Raw genomic sequence first — 27,110 nt, 5'->3', positions numbered from 1 at the left:
TTTCGGCTGCCATCTCTTTCTCTTGTTCGAAAATGTCAAGAAGGTCTCTTCTGGATTGTTGTAATTTAGCTTCTCTTAATTTTCTCTTCAGAGTCCTTTCAGGTTCTGGATCAATTTCAACAAGAGTGCCTTTATCCCTGTTCCTGCTCATATGAAAGAGAAGAAAACAAGAAAAGAAAAAGGAATCCTCTATGTCACAGTATAGATTCCTTTATGTTAGTAGAAAAAGAAAGGGGTAGAAGAATGAAGAATGGATTCGGATTTTGGATGAAGAGGTGAGGAGAAGTGTTAGTAATTAAATAATTAAATATAGAAGAAAAGAGAAGAGAGAATTCGAAAATAATTTTTGAAAAGGAGTTAGTGATTTTCGAAAATTAGAGATAAAATAAAATTAAATTAAAATTTAAAACAATTAATTAATTAAAAAGAATTTTTTGAAAAAGGGAAGATATTTTCGAAAATAGAGGAGGGAAAGTAGTTAGGTAGTTTGAAAAAGATAAGAAACAAACAACAAGTTAGTTAGTTGATTGAAAAAGATTTGAAATCAAATTGAAAAAGATAAGAAGATAGTAAGTTAGATAAGATATTTAAAAATCAAATTTTGAAAATATAAAATTTTAAAAAAGAATAAGATAAAGAGATAAAAGTTTTAAGAAAAGATATTTGAAAAAGATTTAGTTTTTTAAAATAACTTAACTAACAAGAAACTACAAGATAAGATTCTAGAACTTAAAGATTGAACCTTTCTTACAAGAAAGTAACAAACTTCAAATTTTTGAACCAATCACATTAATTGTTAGCTAATTTCGAAAATTAGATGTAAAGATAAAAAGATTTTTGAAAAACAATTTTTAAAATTTCGAATAATAAAAAAAATGAAAAAGATATGATTTTTGAAAAGATTTTGAAAAGATAAGATTTTTTTTAAAATTGAAATTTGACTTGACTTGTAAGAAACACTAATTTTGAAAATTTTTGACCAAGTCAATCCCAAAATTTCGAAATTTTGGAGGGAAATAAGGAAAAGATATTTTTTTGATTTTTGATTTTTGAAAGATGAGAGAGAAAAATAACAAAAATACTCAATGCATGAAATTTTTAGATCAAAACAATGAATGCATGCAAGAATGATATGAATGTCAAGATGAACACCAAGAACTTTGAATCAATGCATCAAACATAATGACAAAGAAAACATGCAAGACATGAAATCTTAACAAGAACAAAACAAGAAAACAACAAACAAACAAAGACATCAAGAACAAGAGACTTGAAGATCATGAAGAACACTATGAATGCATGGGATTTTCGAAAAAAATGCAAAAAATTTTTAAAGCATGCAATTGACACCAAACTTAAAAATTTACTCAAGACTCAAACAAGAAACACAAAATATTTTTGGTTTTTATGATTTTGTGATTTTTTTGTATTTTTATTTTAATTTTTTCGAAAATAAAGTCAAGAAAAATGAAAAATAAAAGAAAAAATTTGGAAAAAGATTTTTGAAAAGAAAAGTACCTAATCTGAGCAACAAGATGAACTGTCAGTTGTCCATACTCGAACAATCCCCGGCAGCGGCGCCAAAAACTTGGTGGACGAAATTGTGATCACTTGTTATTTGTTTATAAAGGATGTATACTCTTATGGCACTGTTTATTTTCTTCACAACTCCGTTCAACTAACCAGCAAGTGTACTGGGTCGTCCAAGTAATAACCTTACGTGAGTAAGGGTCGAATCCACAGAGATTGTTGGTATGAAGCAAGCTATGGTCACCTTGCAATTCTCAGTTAGGCTGATTAAATATTGATTTATGGGTTTCGAAAATAGAAAGAAATAAATAATAAAAAGGATAGAAATACTTATGTAGATTCATTGGTGGGAATTTCAGATAAGCGGAAGGAGATGCTGTAGAGCTCTCGGACGCCTGCTCTCCTATTCCTTCTACTCAATCCTTCTTACTCCTTTCCATGGCAAGCTTTGTATAGGGGTTCACCATCAGCTGTGGCTACTTTCAATCCTCTCGGGGAAATATCCTATGCGGCTGTCACTCGCACAGCTAACCAGTCTGGAGGCATCACCCATGGCTGATGGCTACATCCCATCCTCGCAGTGAAAGCTAATGCTCACGCACTCTGTCACAGTACGGCCAATCACCGGTTGGTTCCCTCCCCTACTGGAATAGAATCTATTGATTCTTTTGCGTTGTCACTACGCCCAGCAGGTTACAAGTTTGAAGCACGTCACAGTCATTCATTACCGGAATTCTACTCGGACACCACAGACAAGGTAGACTTTCCGGATTCCCAGGATCCTACTTGGAACACCACAGACAAGGTTGGACTTTCCGGATCCTCATAAATGCCGCCATCCATCTAGCTTATACCACGAAGATTCTGTTGGAGAATCTAAGAGATACACATTCAAGCTTGTGTTGCATGTAGAACGGAAGTGGTTGTCAATCACGCGCGTTCATAAGTGAGAATAATAATGAGGATTATCTAACTCATCACATTCATCATATTCTTGGGTACGAATGAATATCTTGGAATAAGAATAAAAGAGGATTTGAATAAAAGAAAATAGAACTGCATTAATACTTGAGGTACAGCAGAGCTCCACACCCTTAATCTATGGTGTGCAGAAACTCCACCGTTGAAAATACATAAGCAAAGGGTTCAGGCATGGCCGAATGGCCAGCCCCCAAAACGTGATCAATGATCCCCTAAGATGAAGGTTAAAACAAAACTGAGATCAAAGATGTCTAATACAATAGATAAATGTCCTATATATACTAGACTAGCTCCTAGGGTTTACATGAGTAAATAATTGATGCATAAATTCACTTCCGGGGCCCACTTGGTGTGTGTTTGGGCTGAGCTTGATCAATCCACGAGCTAAGGCATTTCTTGGCGTTGAACTTTGAGTTATGACGTGTTTTGGGCGTTCAACTCCGGATCATGACGTTTTTCTGGCGTTTAACTCCAGAAAGGAGCGTGTACTTGGCGTTCAATGCCAAGTTACGTCGTCATTCTTCGAATAAAGTATGGACTATTATATATTTCTGGAAAGCCCTGGATGTCTACTTTCCAACGCCGTTAAGAGCGCGCCATTTGGAGTTCTGTAGCTCCAAAAAATCCATTTCGAGTGCAGGGAGGTCAGAATCCAACAGCATCAGCAGTCCTTTTGTCAGCCTTTTTCAGAGTTTTGCTCAAATCCCTCAATTTCAGTCAGAATTTACCTGAAATCACAGAAAAACACACAAACTCATAGTAAAGTCCAGAAATGTGAATTTAACATAAAAACTAAGGAAAACATCCCTAAAAGTAGCTTGAAATTACTAAAAATTACCTAAGAACAATGCCAAAAAGCGTATAAATTATCCGCTCATCAATATGGTGATGAACGAAAATAACATAAAAGATAAAGATAGAGATACTTATGTAATCCATTGGTAGGAACTTCAGATAAGCGCATGAAGATGCCTTCCCTTCCGTCTCTCTGCTTTCCTACTGTCTTCATCCAATCCTTCTTACTCCTTTCCATGGCAAGCTTTTGCAAGGGTTTCACCGTTGTCATTGGCTACCTCCCATCCTCTCATTGGAAATGTTCAACGCACCCTGTCACGGCACGGCTATCCATCTGTCGGTTCTCAATCAGGCCAGAATAGAATCCAGTGATTCTTTTGCGTCTGTCACTAACGCCCCGCCCTCAGGAGTTTGAAGCACGTCACAGTCATTCAATCATTGAATCCTACTCAGAATACCACAGATAAGGTTAGACCTTCCGGATTCTCTTGAATGCCGCCATCAGTTCTCGCCTATACCACGAAGACTCTGATCTCACGGAATGGCTGGCTCGTTTGTCAGGCGAGCATTCGGTTGTCAGGCGATCAACCATGCATCGTGTTATCAGGAATCCAAGAGATATTCACTAGAGCTTTGATTGCTTGTAGAACAAGAATGGTTGTCAGTCACCTTGTTCATGAGTGAGAATGATGATGAGTGTCACGGATCATCACATTCATCAAGTTGAAGAACAAGTGATATCTTGGACAAAGAACAAGCGGAATTGAATAGAAGAACAATAGTAATTGCATTAATACTCGAGGTACAGCAGAGCTCCACACCTTAATCTATGGTGTGTAGAAACTCCACCGTTGAAAATACATAAGCATAAGGTCTAGGCATGGCCGAATGGCCAGCCTCCCAATGATCTAAGATAGCATAAAATTCAAAGATAGCTCCCCAGATATCTCAATACAATAGTAAAAGGTCCTACTTATAGAAAACTAGTAGCCTAGGGTGTACAGAGATGAGTAAATGACATAAAAATCCACTTCCGGGCCCACTTGGTGTGTGCTTGGGCTGAGCAATGAAGCATTTTCGTGTAGAGACTCTTCTTGGAGTTAAACGCCAGCTTTTATGCCAGTTTGGGCGTTTAACTCCCATTTGGGTGCCAGTTTCGGCGTTTAACGCTGGAATTTCTTGAGGTGACTTTGAACGCCGGTTTGGGCCATCAAATCTTGGGCAAAGTATGGACTATCATATATTGCTGGAAAGCCCAGGATGTCTACTTTCCAACGCCGTTGAGAGCGCGCCAATTGGGCTTTTGTAGCTCCAGAAAATCCACTTCGAGTGCAGGAAGGTCAGAATCCAACAGCATCTGCAGTCCTTTTGAGTCTCTGGATCAGATTTTTGCTCAGATCCCTCAATTTCAGCCAGAAAATACCTGAAATCACAGAAAAACACACAAACTCATAGTAAAGTCCAGAAAAGTGAATTTTAACTAAAAACTAATAAAAATATACTAAAAACTAACTAGATCATACTAAAAACATACTAAAAACAATGCCAAAAAGCGTACAAATTATCCGCTCATCACAACACCAAACTTAAATTGTTGCTTGTCCCCAAGCAACTGAAGATCAAATAAGATAAAAAGAAGAGAATATGCAATGAACTCCAAAAACATCTATGAAGATCAGTATTAATTAGATGAGCGGGGCTTTTAGCTTTTTGCCTCTGAACAGTTTTGGCATCTCACTCTATCCTTTGAAATTCAGAATGGTTGGCTTCTTTAGGAACTCAGAATCCAGATAGTGTTATTGATTCTCCTAGTTAAGTATGATGATTCTTGAACACAGCTACTTATTGAGTCTTGGCCGTGGCCCAAAGCACTCTGTCTTCCAGTATTACCACCGGATACATACATGCCACAGACACATAATTGGGTGAACCTTTTCAGATTGTGACTCAGCTTTGCTAAAGTCCCCAATTAGAGGTGTCCAGGGTTCTTAAGCACACTCTTATTGCCTTGGATCACAACTTTATTCTTTCTTTCTTTTCTTTCTTTTTTTTTCGGTTTTTTTTTCTCTTTTTTTTTTCGCTTGCTTCCTCTTTTTTTTTTTTTGTATTCACTGCTTTTTCTTGCTTCAAGAATCATTTTTATGATTTTTCAGATCCTCAGTAACATGTCTCCTTTTTCATCATTCTTTCAAGAGCCAACATCCATGAACCACAAATTCAAAAGACATATGCACTGTTCATGCATACATTCAGAGAGCAAAAGTAATGCCACCACATCAAAATAATTAAACTGCTATAAAATTCAAAATTCATGCAATTCTTTTCTTTTCAATTAAGCACTTTTTATTCAAGAAAGGTGATGGATTCATAGGACATTCATAACTTCAAGGCATAGATACTAAGACACTAATGATCACAAGACACAAACATGGATAAACATAAGCATAAAATTCGAAAAACAGAAGAATAAAGAACAAGGAAATCAAAGAACGGGTCCACCTTAGTGATGGCGGCTCTTTCTTCCTCTTGAAGATCCTATGGAGTGCTTGAGCTCCTCAATGTCTCTTCCTTGTCTTTGTTGCTCCTCCCTCATGATTCTTTGGTCTTCTCTAATTTCATGGAGGATGATGGAGTGTTCTTGATGCTCCACCCTTAGTTGTCCCATGTTGGAACTCAATTCTCCTAGGGAGGTGTTTACTTGCTCCCAATAGTCTTGTGGAGAAAAGTGCATCCCTTGAGGCATCTCAGGGATCTCTTGATGAGAGGGGTCTCTTGTGTGCTCCATCCTTTTCTTGGTGATGGGCTTGTCCTCATCAATGGGGTTGGTAAGTACTTCCCAACCTCTTCTTCGGATCTCATGGCGGATCTCCGGATATTCACCCTTTTTGAGTGAAAAAGGGACTTCGGGGATCACCTTCTTCAAGGCCACAACTTCATAGAAGTGGTCTTGATGCACCCTTGAGATGAATCTATCCATCTCCCATGACTCGGAGGTGGAAGCTTTTGCCTTCCCTTTCCTCTTTCTAGAGGTTTCTCCGGCCTTGGATGCCATAAATGGTTATGGAAAACGAAAAAGCAACGCTTTTACCACACCAAACTTAAAAGGTTTGCTCGTCCTCGAGCAAAAGAAGAAAGAAGAGAGTAGAAGAAGAAGAAATGAGGAGAAGGGAGATGGTGGTTAATTCGGCCAAGAGGGGAGAAGTGGTGTTTAGGTTGTGTGAAAATGAAGGAGTGAAGAAGGGTATTTATAGGAGAGGGGAGATGGTGTTCGGCCATTATGGGTGGGTTTGGGAGGGAAAGTGGTTTGAATTTGAAGGGTGAGGTTGGTGGGGTTTTATGAAGGATGGATGTGAGTGGTGAAGAGAAAGGTGGGATTTGATAGGTGAAGGGTTTTTGGGGAAGAGGTATTGAGGTGATTGGTGAATGGGGGAAGAAGGGAGAGGGTGGTGGTGGGGTTGGTGAGGGTCCTGTGGGGTCCACAGATCCTGTGGTGTCAAGGAAAAGTCATCCCTACACCAAATGTTGCTCAAAATCACGTTTTGAGCCATTTCTGGCGTTAAACGCCGGGCTGGTGCCCATTCCTGGCGTTTAACGCCAGGTTCTTGCCCTTTCCTGGCGTTTAACGCCAGTCTGGTGCCCCTTTCTGGCGTTAAACGCCCAGAATGGTGCCAGACTGGGCGTTAAACGCCCAACTGCTAGGCTTACTGGCGTTTGAACGCCAGCAACATCTTCCTCCAGGGTGTGCTGTTTTTCTTCCTGTTTTTCATTTTGTTTTTGCTTTTTTCATTGATTTTGTGACTTCTTATGATCATCAACCTACAAAAAACATAAAATAACAAAAGGAAATAGTTAATTATAAAACATTGGGTTGCCTCCCAACAAGCGCTTCTTTAATGTCATTAGCTTGACAGATGGCTCTCATGGAGCCTCACAGATACTCAGAGCAATGTGGGAACCTCCCAACACCAAACTTAGAGTTTGAATGTGGGGGTTTAACACCAAACTTAGAGTTTGGTTGTGGCCTCCCAACACCAAACTTAGAGTTTGACTGTGGGGGCTCTATTTGTCTCTGATTTGAGGGAAGCTCTTCAAGCTTCTTCTCCATGGTGATAGAGGGATATCCTTGAGCCTTAAACACCAAGGATTCTTCATTCACTTGAATGATCAACTCTCCTCTATCAACATCAATAACAGCCTTTGCTGTGGCTAGGAAGGGTCTGCCAAGGATGATGGATTCATCCATGCACCTCCCAGTCTCTAGGACTATGAAATCAGCAGGGATGTAATGGTCTTTAACTTTTACCAAAACATTCTCTACAAGTCCATGAGCTTGTTTTCTTGAGTTGTCTGCCATCTCTAGTGAGATACTTGCAGCTTGTACCTCAAAGGTCCCTAGCTTCTCTATTACAGAGAGGGGTATGAGGTTTACACTTGACCCTAAGTCACACAAGGCCTTCTTGAAGGTTATGGTGCCTATGGTACAAGGTATGGAAAACTTTCCAGGATCCTGCCTCTTTTGAGGCAGTTTCTGCCTAGACAAGTCATCCAGTTCTTTGGTGAGCAAAGGGGGTTCATCCTTCCAAGTCTCATTTCCAAATAACTTGTCATTTAGCTTCATGATTGCTCCAAGGTATTTAGCAACTTGCTCTTCAGTGACATACTCATCCTCTTCAGAGGAAGAATACTCATCAGAGCTCATGAAAGGCAGAAGTAAGTCCAATGGAATCTCTATGGTCTCATTTTGAGCCTCAGATTCCCATGGTTCCTCATTGAGGAACTCAGAGGAGATTGGTGCACGCCCATTGAGGTCTTCCTCAGTGGCGTCCTCCTCCTCTCTTTCCTCTCCACATTCGGCCATGTTTATGGCTTTGCACTCTCCTTTTGGATTTTCTTCTGTATTACTTGGGAGAGTGCTAGGAGGGAGTTCAGTAATTTTCTTGCTCAGCTGACCCACTTGTCCTTCCAAATTCCTAATGGAGGACCTTGTTTCAGTCATGAAACTTTGAGTGGTCTTTATTAGATCAGAGACCATTGTTGCTAAGTCAGAGGTATTCTGCTTAGAACTCTCTGTCTGTTGCTGAGAAGATGATGGAAAAGGCTTGTTATTGCTAAACCTGTTTCTTCCACCATGATTATTATTGAAACCTTGTTGAGGTCTCTCTTGATTCTTCCATGAGAAATTTGGGTGATTTCTCCATGAAGAATTATAGGTGTTTCCATAGGGTTCTCCTAGGTAATTCACCTCTTCCATTGAAGGGTTCTCAGGATCATAAGCTTCTTCCTCAGATGAAGCTTCCTTAGCACTGCCAGGTGTATTTTGCATTCCAGACAGACTTTGAGAAATCAAATTGACTTATTGAGTCAATATTTTGTTCTGAGCCAATATGGCATTCAGAGTATCAATCTCAAGAACTCCTTTCTTCTAACTTGTCCCATTGTTCACAGGATTCCTTTCAGAAGTGTACATGAATTGGTTATTTGCAACCATCTCAATTAGTTCTTGAGCCTTTGTAGGCATCTTCTTCAGATGAAGAGATCCTCCATCAGAGCTATCCAAAGACATCTTGGATAGTTCAGAGAGACCATCATAGAAAATACCTATGATGCTCCATTCAGAAAGCATGTCTGAGGGACATTTTCTGATCAATTGTTTGTATCTTTCCCAAGCTTCATAGAGGGATTCTCCATCCTTCTGTCTGAAGGTCTGGACTTCCACTCTAAGCTTACTCAATTTTTGAGGTGGAAAGAACTTTGCCAAGAAGGCATTGACTAGCTTTTCCCAAGAGTCCAGGCTATCTTTAGGTTGTGAGTCCAATCATATTCTAGCTCTGTCTCTTATAGCAAAAGGGAATAGCATCAGTCTGTAGACCTCAGGGTCAACCCCATTAGTCTTGACTGTGTCACAGATTTGCAAGAACTCAGCTAAAAACTGATGAGGATCTTCCATTGGAAGTCCATGGAATTTGCAATTCTGTCGCATTAGAGAAACTAATTGAGGCTTAAGCTCAAAGTTGTTTGCTCCAATGGCAGGGATAGAGATGCTTCTCCCATAGAAGTCGGGAGTAGGTGCAGTAAAGTCACCCAACACCTTCCTTGCATTGTTTGCATTGTTGTTTTCGGCTGCCATGTGTTCTTCTTCCTTGAAGAATTCGGTCAGGTCCTCTAAAGAGAGTTGTGCTTTAGCTTCTCTTAGCTTTCTCTTCAAGGTCCTTTCAGGTTCAGGGTCAGCTTCAACAAGAATGCCTTTGTCTCTGCTCCTGCTCATATGAAAGAGAAGAGAAAAAGAAAATGTGGAATCCTCTATGTCACAGTATAGAGATTCCTTGAGGTGTCAGAGGAAAAGAAAAATAGAAGAAAAGAAGGTAGAAGAATTCGAACTTGATTAGATAGAGTTCGAATTGTGCATTAAGAAGGAGTAGTACTCCATAAATAGAAGGATGTGGGAAGGAGGGAAGAGAATTTTCGAAAATTCAATTAAAAAGATTTTAAAAACATTTTGAAAAATTGATTGATAATTTTCGAAAATTGAAAGTGGAAAAGAAATCAAGTGATTTTTGAAAAAAGATTTTGAAATTAGAAATTAAAAAGGTTTGATTAAAAACTATTTTGAAAAAGATGTGGTTGAGAAGATATGATTGGTTTTAAAAAATGTGATTGAGAAGATATGATTTGAAAACAATTTTAAAAAGATATGTTTTGAAAACAATTTTTAAAAGATTTGATTTTGAAAATTAGTAACTTGCCTAACAAGAAAAGATATGATTCAAACATTAAACCTTTCTCAACAGAAAAGGCAACAAATTTGAGATGTTTAATCAAATCATTAATTGTTAGTAAGTATTTTTGAAAAAGGAAAGAAATTGATTTTGAAAACATTTGATTGAAAAGATATGATTTGAAAAAGATTTGATTTTGAAAAACTTTGAAAACTTGAAAAAAAATTGATTTGAAAACAAAATCTTTCCCTTAGCACCATCCTGGCGTTAAACGCCCAGAATGGTATACATTCTGGCGTTTAACGCCCAAAATGCTACCTCTTTGGGCGTTAAACGCCCAACCAGGTACCCTGGCTGGCGTTTAAACGCCAATCTGTCTTCTTCACTGGGCATTTTTGAATGCTCAGCTTTTTCTGTATAATTCCTCTGCAGCATGTTCTGAATCTTCAATTCTTTGTATTATTGACTTGAAAAGACACAAATTAAAAATATTTTTGGATTTTTAATAATCAAAATGCAACAAGAATCAAATAACAATGCATGCAAGACACCAAACTTAGCAGTTTGTATACTACTAACACTATATGAGACACATAAACACTCAAGCCAAAAGAATTCAAAGATCAGAGTAAGAAATCATCAAGAATTACTTGAAGATCCTTAAGACACATGAATGAATGCATGCAGTTGACACCAAACTTAAGATGAGACACTAGACTTAAGCAAGAAACATCAAATATTTTTGGTTTTATGATTTTGTAATTTTTTTTGTGTTTTTCGAAAATTAAGTGGAAAAAGATATCAAAATTCTTAATGAGAATTCCAGGAATCAGTGCAATGCTAGTCTAAGACTCCGGTCCAGGAATTAGACATGGCTTCACAGCCAGCCAAGCTTTCAAAGAAAGCTTCGGTCCAAAACACTAGACATGGTCAAAGGCCAGCCAAGCCTTAGCAGATCACTGCTCCAAAAGCAAGATTGATAAAGATCAACAAGCTCTTGTGATGATAAGTTGAAGCCTCGGTCCAATGAAATTAGACATGGCTTCTCAGCCAGCCAGATTTCAACAAATCATCATGAAACTCTAGAATTCATCTTCAAGAATTTCGAAAAAAAAATACCTAATCTAAGCAACAAGATGAACCTTCAGTTGTCCATACACAAACAATCCCCGGCAACGGCGCCAAAAACTTGGTGCACGAAATTGTGATCACTACAACTTCGCACAACTAACCAGCAAGTGCACTGGGTCGTCCAAGTAATACCTTACGTGAGTAAGGGTCGATCCCACGGAGATTGTTGCTATGAAGCAAGCTATGGTCACCTTGTAAATCTCAGTCAGGCAAACTCAAATGTATATGGTGATGAACGAAATAACATAAAAGATAAAGATAGAGATACTTATGTAATCCATTGGTAGGAACTTCAGATAAGCGCATGAAGATGCCTTCCCTTCCGTCTCTCTGCTTTCCTACTGTCTTCATCCAATCCTTCTTACTCCTTTCCATGGCAAGCTTTTGCAAGGGTTTCACCGTTGTCAGTGGCTACCTCCCATCCTCTCATTGGAAATGTTCAACGCACCCTGTCACGGCACGGCTATCCATCTGTCGGTTCTCAATCAGGCCGGAATAGAATCCAGTGATTCTTTTGCGTCTGTCACTAACGCCCCGCCCTCAGGAGTTTGAAGCACGTCACAGTCATTCAATCATTGAATCCTACTCAGAATACCACAGACAAGGTTAGACCTTCCGGATTCTCTTGAATGCCGCCATCAGTTCTCGCCTATACCACGAAGACTCTGATCTCACGGAATGACTGGCTCGTTTGTCAGGCGAGCACTCGGTTGTCAGGCGATCAACCATGCATCGTGTTATCAGGAATCCAAGAGATATTCACTAGAGCTTTGATTGCTTGTAGAACAAGAATGGTTGTCAGTCACCTTGTTCATGAGTGAGAATGATGATGAGTGTCACGGATCATCACATTCATCAAGTTGAAGAACAAGTGATATCTTGGACAAAGAACAAGCGGAATTGAATAGAAGAACAATAGTAATTGCATTAATACTCGAGGTACAGCAGAGCTCCACACCTTAATCTATGGTGTGTAGAAACTCCACCGTTGAAAATACATAAGCATAAGGTCTAGGCATGGCCGAATGGCCAGCCTCCCAATGATCTAAGATAGCATAAAATTCAAAGATAGCTCCCCAGATATCTCAATACAATAGTAAAAGGTCCTACTTATAGAAAACTAGTAGCCTAGGGTGTACAGAGATGAGTAAATGACATAAAAATCCACTTCCGGGCCCACTTGGTGTGTGCTTGGGCTGAGCAATGAAGCATTTTCGTGTAGAGACTCTTCTTGGAGTTAAACGCCAGCTTTTATGCCAGTTTGGGCGTTTAACTCCCATTTGGGTGCCAGTTTCGGCGTTTAACGCTGGAATTTCTTGAGGTGACTTTGAACGCCGGTTTGGGCCATCAAATCTTGGGCAAAGTATGGACTATCATATATTGCTGGAAAGCCCAGGATGTCTACTTTCCAACGCCATTGAGAGCGCGCCAATTGGGCTTTTGTAGCTCCAGAAAATCCACTTCGAGTGCAGGAAGGTCAGAATCCAACAGCATCTGCAGTCCTTTTGAGTCTCTGGATCAGATTTTTGCTCAGATCCCTCAATTTCAGCCAGAAAATACCTGAAATCACAGAAAAACACACAAACTCATAGTAAAGTCCAGAAAAGTGAATTTTAACTAAAAACTAATAAAAATATACTAAAAACTAACTAGATCATACTAAAAACATACTAAAAACAATGCCAAAAAGCGTACAAATTATCCGCTCATCAGTTTCTTCAAACCAAATAGAGGTATTCGACAAGGAGATCCTCTATCCCCCTATCTTTTTCTTTTTTGTGCAGAAGGTCTTTCCTTCTTGCTACACAAGGCAGAACAAAACAGACTAATTCAAGGTCTTCAGATACATAGGCGATGTCCCAAGGTCAACCACCTCCTGTTTGCTGATGATTCCATTTTATTCTGTAAGGCTAATCCTGAAGCATGTTCAAATATCCTGCATTTATTGAATTCTTATGAAAGCATCAATGGCCAGAGGATAAATCTTAATAAATCTGCTGTATTCTTTAGCCACAACACTCCGTCCACTACTCGTACACTACTGGCTAACTCTATGAATATTAATCATATTGGGGCTCAGGATAAATAGCTTGGTTTGCCTTCTACAGTCTCTAAATCGAAAAAGGCTTCTTTTAGTATGATCAAAGAAAAGGTTTGGAAAAGAATCCAAGGGTGGAAGCGCAATCTTCTTTCGTCAGGTGGTAGACATGTATTGCTTAAGGCAGTGTGAGAAGCTATTCCTATTTATACATTGTCTTGCTTCAAGTTGCCTGATGGTTTAATTTCGGAAATTCACTCTCTACTTTCTCAGTTCTGGTGGGGACAAAAAGGTTCTGAAAGGAGGATGGCTTGGATTAGCTGGGACACTATGACTCGCCCACGAAAAGAAGGAGGCCTTGGATTTAAAGATCTCAGAATCCAAAATCTGGCGCTTTTAGGCAAACAGTTTTGGCGACTTGTAACACAGCCTACTTCCTTATTATCCAAAATCTTAAGAGGTAAATACTTTAGCAATGGTAATGCTATAACGGTAGAAATTTGAGTCTTACCTTCTTGGGGATGGAGGAGCATACTGGAAGGCCGAAAGATTGTTGAAAAAGGTCTTAATTGGGCTGTGGGTACTGGTGAGGATATCCGAACCTTTGAGGATCCTTGGCTGCCTCCTCCGTATCCTTTAATGATTTCAGATATGCCAAATAGACAGGCTATTTCTGAGTTGTTTCCAAGAGTTAAAGATCTAATTACTGAAGATAGAAATTAGAATCAGAATCTTATTCAAGAACTATTTCCCCAAGACGTTGCAAACAGGATTTTGTCAGTTAAAATTCAGTAGAGTAGGGACAAATTGCAATGGGATTTGAACAAATCCAAGCAATATGATACAGCTTCAGGTTACAGAATTGGCTATTTATTTTACCATCCGCCTCTGGAGCTTTGCCCTAATTATATGCAACAGAAAAAGTCATGGATTGATCTATGGAAGTTGAACTTGCCTCACAAAATTAAGCTATTTATCTGGAAAGCTCTCCATGGCCGACTTCCGGTGCTTGATCAGATTCATCACCGCATCCCATCTATATCACCAATATGCCCTTGCTGTCATGAAGCAACGGAAACAGTCACTCATTGTTTGATCGATTGCTCTAGAATTAAAGACGTATGGTGTCAGAGTTATCTTCGTGACTGTCTTCCCCCTCAGAGTTCTAACGACTTTTGGACATGGTGGACTGCATCAACAGAGATACTTAACCCGTTGAAGAATGCTGACCGTAATCCTCAATTGCTTGCCATCATTTGCTGGAACTGCTGGAAAGCTCGCAACCAGTTGATTTTTGAAGGTTCTACTTCTATACCATCTGCCATTCTAGCAAGCTCTGTCAAGTTGCTCCGTGAAATCCAAAGAACTTCCAGTTTAGGTCGTCATCTCCATGAGACAAGCTCTTAGGTGCATTCAATTTGATTTATCATTATTTCTTCTTTAAGATTTTTCTTCGTTTTTCGACCACGCACCATTGGATGAATACCTTCAGTGTAGTATTTTTGGAAAATCCCCACCTTTTATTATGCTGTCCTGCTTTTGGACATTTTTGTATTTTATTTTTTAATAATTAATGAAATATAACCTATTATCTTTGGAAAAAAGAAAGAAAGAGAGATATGAAAAAATCAGTGAAAAAAATATAATTAAATTATATGTTGAAAGAAGTTTTTTTCTCTTTAAAACAAATGTGTGTATTGTTTAAAAATTATAAGACGTGGGTTTATATACTGTGAATATTTTTAGGGTTGACGTCGATTTTTATTATTTCTAAGAATAAAAATGGGTACTCAATGAAAACAATATATGTAACTATTGTGGATGTGTGAAAATAAATGATATTATATAACTATCAGTAGCACTAAGGAATTAGTATATTTTGTGATTTGTGATAAAGTAAATCAACTAAATAGAATTGGTTAGGTTGGTTAGCTTTAGTCAGTATGGTTAGTTAATTTGTGAGTGCTGGCATTGTTGTTAGTTAGAGTTAGCACGTATTTAGTTTGTGATTGTTAACTGAATTAGTTAGCTCATTGTGTGTAACATATAGCTTAACAGTTGTAGTTCTTTATGGTTTAAATAGTTAGAAATGAGTTACTGTTCACTCACTTTTCACTTTACCAATTCATATTACAAAAAATCAGTTCTCACTTTCTCTCTGCTTTTACTTTCTCCTTTCTCTTTATTCTTCTCGTGCTGGGCCTGATCCTTCATGGTATCAGAGCTCAATTCTCTTCAATTCAATGGCAAATAACAATTCACAAGCTGAAAACTCAGCTAATCAGTCAAGCCTAGCTCCGAACTTCACTTCTTTCTCAATTTTTATGAAACTTGACGACAACAATTTCTTGCAGTGAAAAGACCAGGCCGAATCAAATGATTGAAGGTCACAATCTACTCCATCATATCACAGGAGAGAGAATCCCTCAGAGGTTCGATAGATCAGGACAACTAACATAAGAATTTGCTGCATAGAAGAGGCAGTATGCGTTACTCAAATCTTGGCTTCTTGCTTCGATGACCAAATCTTTCACTACTCGAATGGTAGGATGCATTTATTCGTATGAGATCTGGAAAAGATTAGATGATCATTTCTCTTCACAGATTCGAGATAAAATAATGCAATTGAAACACAAGTTGAGTAGTATGAAAATAGGTAGTTCAATAAATGAGTATGTTTTAGCCTTAAAAAGAACAATTGATGCTCTAGCATCAGTAGGAGAACCAATGCATGAATCTGATCATGTTAATGCTTTGTTGAATGGGTTAACTGAAGAATATAGTTCTGTGATTACTTCGGTTGTAGCAAGACCTGTGAGTATTTCGGTAGGAGAATTATAAGCTTTGTTACTGACTCATGAGAGCATGTTAGAAAGATTCAGAAAACCAAAATCGTTTATACAAGAAAATGTGGCACAAAGTGCCACCGGATATTCTCAAAATTATAGGAACAGAGGCAACTACAGAGGAAACTATAAAAATAGAGGTGGTGGCAGAATGATCAGAGGCGGTCGTAATTTTTATAATGAAAATAGACAGTTTGGTGGAAACAATTCAAACAATTCCAGGTTTGAAGAGAATGGGCAATTTGGTAACAGTTCCAGATTTGGGACTCAATTCTACAATGACTCAAGATTTGAAGGTGGTGATGGCTCAAGATTTGGTGAGAGGCAGCATTACAATGGTTCAAGAATGACCAATGGCTCTAGACCTGTTTGTCAAGTGTGTGACAAGCTCGGACACACTGCAAAAACTTGCTGGTATAGGTATGAAAAACCAGAATGTTTAGAAGCTCAATATGAAAACCCAAACTCACAAAATCTGTAAAGCTCACAAGCAAATCTGAACAATGTGTTGGCCACACCTGCAACACTACAAGATCAGTATTGATACCCAGATTCGAATGCCACACACCACATGATTTTGAATCAACAAAATCTGGTTGAGAGAGAGAAATATGAAAGTGCGGATCAAGTGATTGTTGGAAACGGATCAGGTTTGTGTATCAACCTTGTTAGAAAATCTTACTTTAAAACTGATTTGAGTAATAGAGAATTTCTACTGTGTAAACTATTACATGTGCCTGATATTACAAAGAATTTACTTAGTGCATATAAATTTTGTTGTGAGAACAGTGTCTTTTTTGAATTTCACTCTGATAGTTGTTGTGTGAAATCTCAGGAAACTAAAGAAATTTTCATACATGGGGAAGTTGATAAAGGAATGTACAAGTTTCTCAACTTCAGTCTCTCAAATAAGTCAGCTGCATTTGTTTCAACTGTGTCCACTGTTGACCTGTTTCTTTTGTGGCACAACAGGTTGGGTCATATCGCAAATAATGTTGTTTCTTCTTTTCTAAAGTCTTGTAATGTTGTTGCTTCTTTAAACAAAAATCCTTGTGCATATTGATGTATTGGAAAGTCCCATAGTCTTCCTTACCCTCCTTCTGATTCTTTGTACACTGCTCCACTGCAGTTAATATACATAGACATTTGGGGCCCTGGTCCCTATTCCATATTCAACTGGAAACTTCTACTTTGTTGTTTTTATTGATGCTTTTAGTAAATATACTTGGCTCTATTTCATCAAAACTAGATCTCAAATCCAATCAGTTTTTAAATATTTTCAACAAATGGTTGAGTTGCAATTAAATTCTAAAATTAAGATGCTTCAATCTGACAATGCTCCCGAGCATGTGAGTCTAGTCAGGGATTTACAGGTGCAAAGAGTTCTGCATAGATTCTCCTGAGCATAAGCAGAATGGCAGTGCCGAGCCCAAAAACAGGCACATAGTAGAGAAAGGCTTGGCTATGTTAGCAGGGGCTGGAATGCCAATCAAATATTGGGGAGAGGCGTTTATGACAGCAGTACATCTCATAAACAGATTACCAACCCAGGTTTTGCAAGGCCAGTCATCATTCAAGAAGCTATTTGAAAAGGATTTTGACTACACAAGCCTAAGGGTTTTTGGGTGCTTATGTTTTTCACATATGAGGCCATACAATAGGCACAAATTGGAATTCACATCAGCACCATGCCCCTTTCTGGGTTATAGCTCAGTGCACAAAGATTACAAATGCCTCACTGCACAAGGTAAAGTGTTAATAACTAGTAAAGTGGTATTTGATTAACAATAATTTCCATTCAAAACTTGTTCTGCATCTCCTTCAATTGTTAATCCCAATTCAACCTCTGATCCTCATTTACCTCCAGTCATTCCCTTATTGAACATACACCCTACCCAGCCTCCAAACACCTCCTGCAACAGCCCTGCACAGCCCTCCCTCAATTCTTCAACCACAACAAATAGCTCCCCTCAAAAGACTCAAACTCCAACTCTTACACCTCCCCTTAACCCCACTATATCAAACACCAGCTCCCACTCACAAGTGCAAATAAGAGCCGCATCAACCTCACCCTTCTCAAACCCAACTCCAACAACAACAATCTCACCAGCACCTACCTTCCTTCCATAGCAGCACAAATAACACATTTAGCCCCATCTACAACTCCAATACCTATTCCCATTTCAGACCTTGAAATTTTACTTCTCTTTAGTGATGAGCCTCCAGTTCCAACCCCACTCATTTTCAATGTTCATCCTATGACCACAAGAAGCAAAAGCAAAATTTTTAAGCCCAGGTCCTTCTTGGCCAGTGTTTAACCAAGGACAATCCGAGTTGCCTTGTCCATGTCTGAGTGGAAGGCTACAATGGATGTAAAATTTAATGCCTTCATGCAAAACCAAATCTGGAAACTGGTGCCCCTTCCTCAGGGCAGAGAGGCAGTGGATAACAGATGGGTATTTTGGGTCAAGAACAACTCGGATGGCAGCTTACAAAAGTATAAAGCTCATCTCGTGACTCAAGGCTTTTTTCAGAGACCAGGATTTGATTTCACAGAAACATATAGTCCAGTGGTAATAAGACCCACTTCAATTCGGGTTGTGATCACATTAGAATTGTCCAGAAACTGAAAAATCAAACACTTGATGTAAATAATGCATTTTTGCATGGTGATTTGGCTGAAGAAGTATACATGAAGTAGCCCAAAGGTTATGAAGTTAGTGATGGCAATCTGGTGTGTAAACTTACCAAAGCCCTCTATAGTTTGAAGCAGACACCAAGATCCTGGTCTCACAAACTGTCCACAGTCCTACAGCATCTTGGGTTCAATGCAACAAAGTCCGATGTCTCTGTCTTTACCAGGTTCAGAAATGGCTCTTCATTATTTGTCCTGGTATATGTCGATGACATATTAATCACTGGAGATTCTAATGATGCGATTTCACTATTAATTTAGCAGCTGAATGTCAAGTTTGCATTAAAGGATGTGGGAGAACTTCACTATTTTCTTGGAGTCTAGGTTACCAAGACTGTTAATGGTGGCCTAGCTCTGTCACAAGAAAAATATGCCAAGGAGTTACTCAAGAAAGCAGATATAGAGAACTGCAAGCCCTGTTCTACTCCTCTGCCTTCCTCGGTCAAATTATCTGCCTTTGGAGGAGCAGCCTTCAAGGACCCTAAGCTCTATAGATCAGTGGTGGAAAGTTTACAATACCTCACTGTCACTCGCCCGGAGTTAGCCTATTGGTGCGCGAAATTGTGATCACTACAACTTCGCACAACTAACCAGCAAGTGCACTGGGTCGTCCAAGTAATACCTTACGTGAGTAAGGGTCGATCCCACGGAGATTGTTGGTATGAAGCAAGCTATGGTCACCTTGTAAATCTCAGTCAGGCAGACTCAAATGTATAATGGTGATGAACGAAAATAACATAAAGATAAAGATAGAGATACTTATGTAATTCATTGGTAGGAACTTCAGATAAGCGCATGAAGATGCCTTCCCTTCCGTCTCTCTGCTTTCCTACTGCCTTCATCCAATCCTTCTTATTCCTTTCCATGGCAAGCTCGTGTAGGGTTTCACTGTTGTCAGCAGCTACCTCCCATCCTCTCAGTGAAAATACGTCCCTGATGCTCTGTCACAGCATAGGCTAATCATCTGTCGGTTCTCGTTCAGGCCGGAATAATATCCATTGATACTTTTGCGTCTGTTACTAACGCCCTAGCCTGCTAGGAGTTTGAAGCACGTCACAGTCATTCAATCATTGAATCCTACTCAGAATACCACAGACAAGGTTAGACCTTCCGGATTCTCTTGAATGCCGCCATCAGTTCTCGCCTATACCACGAAGACTCTGATCTCACGGAATGGCTGGCTCGTTTGTCAGGCGAGCACTCGGTTGTCAGGCGATCAACCATGCATCGTGTATCAGTAATCCAAGAGATATTCACTAAGCCTCAGATGCTTGTAGAACAAGAGTGGTTGTCAGTCACTTTGTTCATGGGTGAGAATGATGATGGGCGTCAATCATCACCTTCATCAAGTTGAAGAACAAGTGATATCTTGGACAAAGAACAAGCGGAATTGAATAGAAGAACAATAGTAATTGCATTAATACTCGAGGTACAGCAGAGCTCCACACCTTAATCTATGGTGTGTAGAAACTCCACCGTTGAAAATACATAAGAACAAAGTCTAGGCATGGCCGAATGGCCAGCCTCCCAAGGAGGGTTCAATCATCAAAACATGATCAAAAGATGAAAATACAATAGTAAAAGGTCCTATTTATAGGAAACTAGTAGCCTAGGGTGTACAGAGATGAGTAAATGACATAAAAATCCACTTCCGGGCCCACTTGGTGTGTGCTTGGGCTGAGCAATGAAGCATTTTCGTGTAGAGACTCTCCTTGGAGTTAAACGCCAGCTTTTATGCCAGTTTGGGCGTTTAACTCCCAATTAGGTGCCAGTTCCGGCGTTTAAAGCTGAAATTTCTTGAGGTGACTTTGAACGCCGGTTTGGGCCATCAAATCTTGGGCAAAGTATGGACTATCATATATTGCTGGAAAGCCCAGGATGTCTACTTTCCAACGCCGTTGAGAGCGCGCCAATTGGGCTTCTGTAGCTCCAGAAAATTCACTTCGAGTGCAAGGAGGTCAGAATCCAACAGCATCTGCAGTCCTTTTGAGTCTCTGGATCAGATTTTTGCTCAGATCCCTCAATTTCAGCCAGAAAATATCTGAAATCACAGAAAAACACACAAACTCATAGTAAAGTCCAGAAAAGTGAATTTTAACTAAAAACTAATAAAAATATAATAAAAACTCAACTAAAACTACCAAAAACATACTAAAAACAATGCCAAAAAGCGTACAAATTATCCGCTCATCACAACACCAAACTTAAATTGTTGCTTGTCCTCAAGCAACTGAAAATCAAATAAGATAAAAAGAAGAGAATATACTATAGACTCCAAATTATCAATGAAACTAAGCTCCAAATTAGATGAGCGGGACTAGTAGCTTTTTGCCTCCGAACAGTTTTGGCATCTCACTTTATCCTTTGAAATTCAGAATGATTGGCTTCTTTAGGAACTCAGAATCCAGATAGTGTTATTGATTCTCCTAGTTAAGTATGATGATTCTTGAACACAGCTACTTTATGAGTCTTGGCCGTGGCCCAAAGCACTCTGTCTTCCAGTATTACCATCGGATACATACATGCCACAGACACATAATTGGGTGAACCTTTTCAGATTGTGACTCAGCTTTGCTAGAGTCCCCAATTAGAGGTGTCCAGGGTTCTTAAGCACACTCTTTTTGCCTTGGATCACAACTTTATTTCTTTCTTTTTCTTTCTTTTTCTCTTTCTCCCTTTTTTTTCGTTTTTCTCCTTTTTTTTTTGTTTTCACTGCTTTTTCTTGCTTCAAGAATCATTTTTATGATTTTTCAGATCCTCAGTAACATGTCTCCTTTTTCATCATTCTTTCAAGAGCCAACAATTTTAACATTCATGAACCACAAATTCAAAAGACATATGCACTGTTTAAGCATACATTCAGAAAACAACAAGTATTGTCACCACATCAAACTAATTAAGCTAGTTTTAAAGATGAATTTGAAATCCTGTACTTCTTGTTCTTTTGTGATAAAAACAGTTTTCATTTAAGAAAGGTGATGGATTCATATTCATAGCTTTAAGGCATAGACACTAAGACACTAATGATCATAAGACACAAACATGGATAAACATAAGCATGAGTATCTCGAAAAACAAGAAAATAAAGAACAAGGAGATTAAAAAACGGGTCCACCTTAGTGATGGCGGCTTGTTCTTCCTCTTGAAGGTCCTCTGGAGTGCTTGAGCTCCTCAATGTCTCTTCCTTGTCTTTGTTGCTCCTCTCTCATGATTCTTTGATCTTCTCTAATTTCATGGAGGATAATGGAGTGTTCTTGGTGCTCCACCCTTAGTTGTCCCATGTTGGAACTCAATTCTCCTAGGGAGGTGTTGATTTGCTCCCAATAGTTTTGTGGAGGAAAGTGCATCCCTTGAGATGAATCTCTCCATCTCCCAGACTCGGAGGTGAAAGCTTTTGCCTTTCCTTTCCTCTTTCTAGAGGTTTCTCCGGCCTTGGATGTCATAAATGGTTATGGAAAAACAAAAAAGCAATGCTTTTACCACACCAAACTTAAAAGGTTTGCTCGTCCTCGAGCAAAAGAAGAAAGAAGAGAGTAGAAGAAGAAGAAATGGAGGAGATGGATGTGAGTGGTGAAGAGGTATTGAGGTGATTGGTGGATGGGTGAAGAAGAAGAGAGGGTGGTGGGGTTGGTGGGGATCCTGTGGGGTCCACAGATCCTTAGGTGTCAAGGAAAAGTCATCCCTGCACCAAATGGCAATCAAAATCACGTTTTGTGCCAAATCTGGCGTTAAACGCCGGGCTGGTGCCCCTTTCTGGCGTTTAATGCCAGGTTTTTGCCCTTTCCTGGCGTTTAACGCCAATCTGGTGCCCCTTTCTGGCGTTAAACGCCCAGAATGGTGCCAGACTGGGCGTTAAACGCCCAACTGCTAGCCTCACTGGCGTTTAAACGCCAGTGAGTTCTTCCTCCAGGGTGTGCTGTTTTTCTTCCTGTTTTTCATTCTGTTTTTGCTTTTTTCATTGATTTTGTGACTTCTTATGATCATCAACCTACAAAAAAGATAAAATGACAAAAGAAGATAGTTAATTATAAAACATTGGGTTGCCTCCCAACAAGCGCTTCTTTAATGTCAGTAGCTTGACAGAGGGCTCTCATGGAGCCTCACAGATACTCAGAGCCATGTTGGAACCTCCCAACACCAAACTTAGAGTTTGAATGTGGGGGTTCAACACCAAACTTAGAGTTTGGTTGTGGCCTCCCAACACCAAACTTAGAGTTTGACTGTGGGGGCTCTGTTTGTCTCTGATTTGAGAGAAGCTCTTCATGCTTCTTCTCCATGGTGACAGAGGGATATCCTTGAGCCTTAAACACCAGGGATTTTTCATTCACTTGAATGATCAGTTCACCTCTATCAACATCAATCACAGCCTTCGCTGTGGCTAGGAAGGGTCTGCCAAGGATGATGGATTCATCCATGCACTTCCCAGTCTCTAGGACTATGAAATCAGTAGGGATGTAATGGTCTTCAACTTTTACCAAAACATTCTCTACGAGTCCATGAGCTTGTTTTCTTGAGTTGTCTGCCATCTCTAGTGTGATTCTTGCAGCTTGTACCTCAAAGATCCCTAGCTTCTCCATTACAGAGAGAGGCATGAGGTTCACACTTGACCCTAAGTCACACAGAGCCTTCTTGAAGGTCATGGTGCCTATGGTACAAGGTATTGAAAACTTTCCAGGATCTTGTCTCTTTTGAGGTAATTTCTGCCTAGACAAGTCATCCAGTTCTTTGGTGAGCAAAGGAGGTTCATCCTCCCAAGTCTCATTTCCAAATAACTTGTCATTTAGCTTCATGATTGCTCCAAGGTATTTAGCAACTTGCTCTTCAGTGACATACTCATCCTCTTCAGAGGAAGAATACTCATCAGAGCTCATGAATGGCAGAAGTAAATCCAGTGGAATCTCTATGGTCTCATTTTGAGCCTCAGATTCCCATGGTTCCTCATTAGGGAACTCTGTGGAGGCTAGTGCACGCCCATTGAGGCCTTCCTCAGTGGCGTCCACTTCCTCTCTTTCCTCTCCAGATTCGGCCATGGTTATGGCTTTGCACTCTCCTTTTGGATTTTCTTCTGTGTTGCTTGGGAGAGTACTAGGAGGGAGTTCAGTAATTTTCTTGCTCAGCTGACCCACTTGTCCTTCCAAATTTCTGATGGAGGACCTTGTTTCAGTCATGAAACTTTGAGTGGTTTTGATTAGATCAGAGACCATGGTTGCTAAGTCAGAGGGGTTCTGCTTAGAACTCTCTGTCTGTTGCTGAGAAGATGATGGAAAAGGCTTGCTATTGCTAAACCTGTTTCTTCCACCATTGTTGTTGTTGAAACCTTGTTGAGGTCTCTCTTGATTCTTCCATGAGAAATTTGGGTGATTTCTCCATGAAGAATTAGAGGTGTTTCCATAGGGTTCTCCTAGGTAATTCACCTCTTCCATTGAAGGGTTCTCAGGATCATAAGCTTCTTCCTCAGATGAAGCATCCTTAGTACTGTTTGGTGCATTTTGCATTCCAGACAGACTTTGAGAAATCAAATTGACTTGTTGAGTCAATATCTTATTCTGAGCCAGTATGGCATTCAGAGCATCAATCTCAAGAACTCCTTTCTTCTGACTAGTCCCATTGTTCACAGGATTCCTCTCAGAAGTGTACATGAATTGGTTATTTGTAATCATTTCAATTAGCTCTTGAGCCTCTGTAGGCGTCTTCTTCAGATGAAGAGATCCTCCAGCAGAGCTATCCAAAGACATCTTGGATAGTTCAGAGAGACCATCATAGAAAATACCTATGATGCTCCATTCAGAAAGCATGTCAGAAGGACATTTTCTGATCAATTGTTTGTATCTTTCCCAAGCTTCATAGAGGGATTCTCCATCCTTCTGTCTGAAGGTTTGGACTTCCACTCTAAGCTTACTCAATTTTTGAGGTGGAAAGAACTTTGCCAAGAAGGCATTGACTAGCTTTTCCCAAGAGTCCAGGCTTTCTTTAGGTTGTGAATCCAACCATATTCTAGCTCTGTCTCTTACAGCAAAAGGGAATAGCATAAGTCTGTAGACCTCAGGGTCAACCCCATTAGTCTTGACTGTGTCACAGATTTGCAAGAACTCAGCTAAAAACTGATGAGGATCTTCCAATGGAAGTCCATGGAACTTGCAATTCTGTTGCATTAGAGAAACTAATTGAGGCTTAAGCTCAAAGTTGTTTGCTCCAATGGCAGGGATAGAGATGCTTCTCCCATAGAAGTTGGGAGTAGGTGCAGTAAAGTCACCCAGCACCTTCCTTGCATTGTTGGCATTGTTGTTGTTTTCGGCTGCCATGGGTTCTTCTTCTTTGAAGATTTCGGTCAGGTCCTCAATAAAGAGTTGTGCCTTAGCTTCTCTTAGCTTTCGCTTCAAGGTCCTTTCAGGTTCAGGGTCAGCTTCAACAAGAATGCCTTTGTCTTTGTTCCTGCTCATATGAAAGAGAAGAGAACAAGAAAATATAGAATCCTCTATGTCACAGTATAGAGATTCCTTTAATTGTCAGAGGAAAAGAAGAGTAGAAGACAGAAGTAGAAAATTCGAACTTATCAGAAAAAGATGGAGTTCGAATTTTGCATTAAGGGATAGTGTTAATCCATAAATAGAAGGATGTGAGAAGAGGGGAAGTAATTTTCGAAAATTGAGTAGAAGATTTTGAAAACATTTTTGAAAAACATTACTTAATTTTCGAAAATGAAAGTGGGAAAGAAGTAAAATGATTTTTGAAAAAGATTTTGAAATTAGAAATCAAAAAGATTTGATTGAAAACTATTTTGAAAAAGATGTGGTTAAGAAGATATGATTGGTTTAAAAAAATGTGATTGAGAAAATATGATTTGAAAACAATTTTAAAAGATATGATTTGAAAACAATTTGAAAAGATATGATTTTAAAAATTAATGACTTGCCTAACAAGAAAAGATATAATTCAAACATAAAACCTTCCTCAACAGAAAAGGCAAAAAATGTTCAATCAAATCATTAATTGTTAGTAAGTATCTTTGAAAAAGGAAAGAAATTGAATTTGAAAACATTTGATTGAAAAGATATGATTTGAAAAAGATTTGATTTTGAAAAGATTTTGAAAACTAAAAAAAAAAAAATTGCATTGAAAAACAAAATCTTCCCCCTTTAGCCATCCTGGCGTTAAACGCCCAAACCTATACCTTTTTGGGCGTTAAACGCCCAACCAGGTACCCTGGCTGGCGTTTAAACGCCAGTCTGTCCTTCTTCACTGGGCGTTTTGAACGCCCAGCTTTTTCTGTGCAATTCCTCTGCTGTATGTTCTGAATCTTCAATTCTCTGTGTTATTGACTTGAAAAGACACAAATTAAAAATATTTTTGGATTTTTAATAATAAGGAATAATCAAAATGCAACTAAAATCAAATAACAATGCATGCAAGACACCAAACTTAGCAGTTTGTATACTACTGACACTAACAAAATGAGAATGCATATGAGAAACAACAAAACACTCAAGTCAATAGAATTCAAAGATCAAAACAAGAAAATCATCAAGAACAACTTGAAGATTAATTAAGACACATGCATAAATTCGAAAAATGCAAGAAGAACAGAAACATGCAATTGACACCAAACTTAAAATGAGACACTTTAGATTCAAACAAGACATATTTTTGGATTTTATGATTTTGTAAATTTTTTTGTGCTTTTTCGAAAATTAAGTGAAAAGGAAAATAAAGGTATCAAAATTCTTAATGAGAATTCCAGGAATCATGCAATGTTAGTCTAAAGCTTTAGTCTAAAGGAATTAGACATGGCCGGCTAAGCTTCAGCAGGACATTGCATTCAAGAGCTAAATTGATGATGATCAATCAGCTTTGGTGATGATAAGAACATCACCTTGAAACACTAGAATTCATTCTTAAGAACTCTGAAAAAATAATACCTAATCTAAGCAACAAGATGAACCGTCAGTTGTCCATACACAAACAATCCCCGGCAACGGCGCCAAAAACTTGGTGCGCGAAATTGTGATCACTACAACTTCGCACAACTAACCAGCAAGTGCACTGGGTCGTCCAAGTAATACCTTACGTGAGTAAGGGTCGATCCCACGGAGATTGTTGGTATGAAGCAAGCTATGGTCACCTTGTAAATCTCAGTCAGGCAGACTCAAATGTATAATGGTGATGAACGAAAATAACATAAAGATAAAGATAGAGATACTTATGTAATTCATTGGTAGGAACTTCAGATAAGCGCATGAAGATGCCTTCCCTTCCGTCTCTCCGCTTTCCTACTGCCTTCATCCAATCCTTCTTATTCCTTTTCATGGCAAGCTCGTGTAGGGTTTCACTGTTGTCAGCAGCTACCTCCCATCCTCTCAGTGAAAATACGTCCCTGATGC

General features: G+C 39.1%; 2 non-coding genes across 2 annotated transcripts; both read left to right on the top strand.

The window, feature by feature from the left end:
• Nucleotides 1-8,923: 8,923 nt before the first annotated feature.
• LOC130977917 (small nucleolar RNA R71) lies at nt 8,924-9,031 on the top strand. Its single transcript, XR_009085587.1, has one exon. It is a non-coding gene; the product is annotated as a small nucleolar RNA R71 (small nucleolar RNA).
• Nucleotides 9,032-24,521: 15,490 nt separating this feature from the next.
• Nucleotides 24,522-24,629, top strand: LOC130978796 (small nucleolar RNA R71). Its single transcript, XR_009086410.1, has one exon. It is a non-coding gene; the product is annotated as a small nucleolar RNA R71 (small nucleolar RNA).
• The last annotated feature ends 2,481 nt before the right edge of the window (nt 24,630-27,110 follow it).

This window comes from Arachis stenosperma, chromosome 4 (genome assembly GCF_014773155.1).
Source record: "Arachis stenosperma cultivar V10309 chromosome 4, arast.V10309.gnm1.PFL2, whole genome shotgun sequence".
NCBI lineage: Eukaryota > Viridiplantae > Streptophyta > Magnoliopsida > Fabales > Fabaceae > Arachis > Arachis stenosperma.
This window is presented reverse-complemented; position numbering and strand designations above follow the sequence as displayed.